The following is a 6,000-nucleotide window of genomic DNA, read 5'->3' on the forward strand; positions in this document are numbered from 1 at the left end:
AGGTATGCATCATTGCTTATTCTTTTATAGCCATACCCCTAGTTTCAGTAGTAAAATGCCCCCAATCAGGCCCGGATTGGCAATATAACCAACCGGGCATTTTCCCGCTGGGCCGCTGTCACGTGGGCCGCGGGCGGCAGTGCCCGATCATCTGGCCGCTTGCCAGCTGCTGCGGCCACTGTTGCTCCTGCTGCCGGCCCTCTGCAGCACGGCGGTGATAGTTTCCAAGTTCCTCCCGCACTGCAGGGAGATAAGCCGCCACGCACCCCCTCCCCCCCGCAGCCACTCACAGCGTCGCACTCGCTTGCCTGCTCGCTCTGTTCGCAGGACCTGTGAAGAAGTCACAGGAGGGGAGGAGTCAGGGGGTCACATGATCAGGAGCCTTTGTCCAGACCCCCGACATGTCACCCCTGACTCCGCCCCTCCTGTGACCTCATCACAGGTCCTGTGCGCTCAGCCTTGCCTCTACCGTCTGCAAGACTCTGCTTTGCTGTTGTCATGGTGCTGGTTGAGGTAAGTATGTGGGGTCAGGATTTACAGTGTGGATGTAGCAGAGCTGTGTGTGTATGAGGTGAGCGGAGCCGCGTGTGTACGAGGTGTACGGAGCGGAGCCGCGTGTGTACGAGGTGTACGGAGCGGAGCCGCGTGTGTACGAGGTGTACGGAGCGGAGCCGCGTGTGTACGAGGTGTACGGAGCGGAGCCGCGTGTGTACGAGGTGTACGGAGCGGAGCCGCGTGTGTACGAGGTGTACGGAGCGGAGCCGCGTGTGTACGAGGTGTACGGAGCGGAGCCGCGCCAAGTGTGTACAAAGCATACAAAGCGGGCTTTTCCCACGGACACAGGAGTACATGGCGCAGCCCCGAGGAGCATTTTAAAACACACACATGACGTTCCACCTGAAGTGATATGCTGGAAGCTGACCGGAAATGACATAATTTCTTGAGGAGATTGTGACGGAACCAGGAATGCTTCAGATCCATCACCGTGTCCTCCTCCGACAGCGCAGACGGCAGGATCGCCTTGGAATCGGGGATGCCGGCCATGTGAGCGGATCATGATAGGTCCTGCACCGGGAGGCTCAGGTGGGCACTACAATGGGAGCCGGGCTGCTATAGTATCTTTGTAGAATCTTTCTTTATTTCTTTCTCTTTTTCTTTCTTTCTCTGTTCTTTCATTCTCTGTTCTGTCTTTCCCTCATTTTCTTTCTTTCTCTGTTCTTTCATTCTCTGTTCTGTCTTTCTCTCTCTGTTCTTTCTTTCTCTCTCTGTTCTTTCTTTCTCTCTCTGTTCTTTCTTTCTCTCTCTGTTCTTTCTTTCTCTCTCTGTTCTTTCTTTCTCTCTCTGTTCTTTCTTTCTCTCTCTGTTCTTTCTTTCTCTCTCTGTTCTTTCTTTCTTTCTTTCTCTGTTCTTTCTTTCTTTCTCTCTCTGTTCTTTCTTTCTTTCTCTCTCTGTTCTTTCTTTCTTTCTCTCTCTGTTCTTTCTTTCTTTCTCTCTCTGTTCTTTCTTTCTTTCTCTCTCTGTTCTTTCTTTCTTTCTCTCTCTGTTCTTTCTTTCTTTCTCTCTCTGTTCTTTCTTTCTTTCTCTCTCTGTTCTTTCTTTCTTTCTCTCTCTGTTCTTTCTTTCTTTCTCTCTCTGTTCTTTCTTTCTTTCTCTCTCTGTTCTTTCTTTCTTTCTCTCTCTGTTCTTTCTTTCTTTCTCTCTCTGTTCTTTCTTTCTTTCTCTCTCTGTTCTTTCTTTCTTTCTCTCTCTGTTCTTTCTTTCTTTCTCTCTCTGTTCTTTCTTTCTTTCTCTCTCTGTTCTTTCTTTCTTTCTCTCTCTGTTCTTTCTTTCTTTCTCTCTCTGTTCTTTCTTTCTTTCTCTCTCTGTTCTTTCTTTCTTTCTCTCTCTGTTCTTTCTTTCTTTCTCTCTCTGTTCTTTCTTTCTTTCTCTCTCTGTTCTTTCTTTCTTTCTCTCTCTGTTCTTTCTTTCTTTCTCTCTCTGTTCTTTCTTTCTTTCTCTCTCTGTTCTTTCTTTCTTTCTCTCTCTGTTCTTTCTTTCTTTCTCTCTCTGTTCTTTCTTTCTTTCTCTCTCTGTTCTTTCTTTCTTTCTCTCTCTGTTCTTTCTTTCTTTCTCTCTCTGTTCTTTCTTTCTTTCTCTCTCTGTTCTTTCTTTCTTTCTCTCTGTTCTTTCTTTCTTTCTCTCTGTTCTTTCTTCCCTTTCTTTACTTCTTCCCTTTCCCCTTTCTTTCTCGCTCTCTGTTTTCTTTTTTTCTCTCTCTCTGTTTTCTCTCTTCCTTAGTGCCAGTCAGTGTGCCCATAATGCCAGCCACTGTGCCCTCAGTACCAGTCAGTGTGATCAGCAGTGCTAAATGGGTGCGATTAGGTGTGGACATGGGTGTGAATAGTTGTGAAATGGGTGTGGCTGGGTGTGGCCAAAAATTTGCAGCGGCGCGCTGCGCGCGACGCAGTCTTTGTCCATCTTTCCCTTCTTCAAAAGTTGGGAGGTATGATAGGGGTGGCTATGACCAGGGGGTCTGGTTGCCCAATAGAGAGCAGTTCTGCCAGGAATTCTCTCACCGTGCGTACAAAAGGGGACAGAGCTTTGGCAGGAGTACTGTACCTAAAAGCAATAAATAGGACTGAGCTGAAATACCGGGCACAGCTGTGACTACATGTTATATAGTCGTGTTAATCTCCTCTCACTTCTTGTAAACTACAAGTGTACAAAGATATTATATAGTCACCATGTGACTAGTGGGCCTGTGTAACTTCAAATGCCAGGGCTGAATTTTAGTCCCAGTCCGGCCCTGCCCCCAATAGATTCCCAGTATTCCCATGGCCAAGCAAATGCATGCAAGTCTTAAATCACCTAGCACAATTCCATGAATCGGATGGAGTGGTGTAAATCTGACACTGCTGGACAATGGAGCAGTGGAAACGTGTTCTGTGCAGAGACAGATCACACTTCTCTATCTGGCATCTGATGGACCCGTCTGGTTTTGGTGAATGCCGAGAGAACATTACCTCTCTGACTGCATTGTGCCAACTCTAAAGTTTGATGTAGGTGATAGGGTTATTTGTTTTTCGGGGTCGGCCTAGGCCCTTTATTTCCAGTGAGTGGACATCTTGGGGAAAAAAAAAGAAAAAGGAAGCCATCATGTGCCCTTGCCATCCCACCTCTGCAGCCTCCGCTCCTCCAGCTGCCATCCTCCCTCCGTAGCCTCCGTTCCTCCAACGGTTCGCCACGCTACAGCGATATATTAGTCTATGCTGCTTTACGACTACTCATGTGGACAAAAGGCTTTGAAGATCCTCCTCAGCAGGTGAGACATAAGTGCCACCAGAGTTCAGCATTACACAGTGTTCATACAAATGAACGGGTTGTCTGTGTAAGGCTATGTGCCCAAGAAGCGTTTTTCATGCAGAATATTCCTGTGCGGAAACGCACACCCTCTTCCCGGGAAAACGCATGCATTTTATGACGCGCTTTTGTCAAGCGTTTTAGCATGCGTTTTATGATGCGCTTTTGTAAGCGTTTGACGCTTTTGTCAAGCGTTTTAGCATGCGTTTTCCTATGCGTTTTTGCAATACAATTGAATGCAAATTCAATTTTGATCTTGTTTGTCTTTGAATACCACTGCCTATGCTATAAATGTCTGTCATGTACTCTGGGGGAAAAGAAGTATTTGATACATTGTTGATTTGCAAGTTTTCCCACCTACAAAGAATGGAGAGGTCTGTAATTTTTAACGTAGGCACACTTCAACTGTGAGAGACAGAATCTAAAGAGAAAAAAGAGAAAAAAAGCAGAAAATTACACTGTATGATTTTTAAATAATTAACTTGCATTTTATTGCATTAAATAAGTATTTGATCACCTACCAACCAGCAAAAATTTTGGCTCTCACAGACCTGTTAGTTTTTCTAAGAAGCTGCATACTGTGCACTCATTACCTGTATTCAATGCACCTGTTTGAACTCATTACCTGTATTAAAGACACCTGTCCACACACTCAATCAATCACACTCCAACCTCTCTACCATGGCCAAGACCAAAGAGCTGTCTATGGACACAAGATACAAAATTGTAGACCTGCACAAGGCTGGGATGGGCTGCAGGACAATTGGCAAGCAACTTGGTGAAAAGGCAACTGTTGGCGCAATTATTAGAAAATGGAAGAAACGCAACATGACTGTTTTGGAGACATGGGCTCAGCGGGTGCTCTAGTCCACTAGCTGAAACTGTATGGACCAGGGCCAATCCCACTGAATGCCCACTCTTTTACCTTGGATGTAATTCTACACAGACATAACAGGCTGAGGGTAAAACGGTGTGGCAATTCTTAATTGAACCTAAAAACAGGAAAATAACACCTACAGTCCCAGCAAAATACCCAAGATTGCGCAAAATTACCTAGTCTCACCCTTCTGCTGACTCGCCCAGATAAGAGCAGCTGTGACTTCAGGGCTAACTAACCCCACCTGTAGCACACAGAGAGGAGGTAACGACAAGCTTGGGAAGCTGACAGTCCATTGAGATACAAGACCACGTGACTGGAGGGTCACAACCTGGCTTCTTTGAACATCTCCATGGAGCCAGGTGACTGGTGGGTCCCAATCCTGGCTCTCCCAAATGTATCCATGGGGCTCAGGTGACCGGTGGGTCCAAATCTTGACTACACCAAGCATATCCATGGGTTCATTGATTTGTTAATGGAGCAGATCTGTATTCTTTCAGCTGGGATCGTGGTCCCCTAAGCTGGAATCCTGTAGAATGTCAAATCTGCTGTCCTGTACAGTGTTCAGGGCTGTGGCATTGTAATTAGTCTCTGGTTCATTGGATCTCTTGACTCTCTGGATATCTTGTTATAGAGGCCTATCCCATTTGTATAGTTAACTGTTCTGCAAGCCATCATTTACAGGTCAAGGGTCAGGACTGATAAGATATAATGTCCAATCAACATATCAGTAAACATAATTGTTCAGTGACCCTGCTTTCCTGCTTGGCAAAGATAACAGTTCACTAAACTGTAGGAGCTGATATGAGAGGTAAATAACAACCATTCATTAATTTACAAATATCAATTCAACCTACAAGAAGAGTGAACATAAAGGTAAGTCTGTGCTCGTGGTTTACTGAAAGTAAAAGTCTTCTGGATAATTAGGATTAAATGCTGTGTCATCACAACTGTCAATCTTCGGTCTGGGGGCTCCATGCAAGGTCTCACATCGTGGGGTAAGGATGATTCTGAGAAAGGTCAAGAATCAGCCCAGAACTGCACAGGAGGACCTGGTCTGGTCAATGACTTGAAGAGAGCTGGGACCATAGTCTCAAACACTACCGTTCGTAACACACTACGCCATCATGGATTCAAATCCTGCAGGGCATGCAGACCAGCACATGTTCAGGCCTGTTTAAGGTTCACCAATGACCATCTGGATGATCTAGAGGAGGCATGGGAGAAGGTAATGTGGTCAGATGAGACAAAAATAGAAGTTTTTGGTCTCCACTCCACTTCCAATCTCCTTGTTTGGAGGAAGAAGGATGAGTACAACCCCAAGAATACGGTTTCAGCTGTGAAGCGTGGTGAGCGAAAAATCCTACTTTGGCAGTGCTTTTCTCCAAAAGAGACAGGATGATTGCACCATATTGAATGGAGGATGGAAGGGGTTATGTACTGCAAGATTTTGACCAATAACCTCCTTCCCTCAGTAAAAGCATTGAAGATGGGTCGTTGCTTGGTCTTCTAGCATGACAATGACCAGAAACTCACACAGCCAGGGCAACTAAGGAGTGGCTCCTTAAGAAGCATTTCAAGGTCTTGGAGTGGCCTAGCCAGTCTCCAGCCCTGAACCCAGTAAATCTCTGGAGGGAGATGAAACTCAATGCTGCCCAGCCACAGCCCTGAAACTTGAAAGATCTGGAGAAGATCTGTATGGAGGAGCTGGCCAAAATCCCTGCTGCAGTGTGTGCAAACTTGGTCAACAACTACAGGAAACGTCTGACCTCTGTAATTGCAAA

Source organism: Dendrobates tinctorius, unplaced genomic scaffold, assembly GCF_039654945.1.
Source record: "Dendrobates tinctorius isolate UK_male_01 unplaced genomic scaffold, ASM3965494v1 ptg000032l, whole genome shotgun sequence".
Taxonomy (NCBI): domain Eukaryota; kingdom Metazoa; phylum Chordata; class Amphibia; order Anura; family Dendrobatidae; genus Dendrobates; species Dendrobates tinctorius.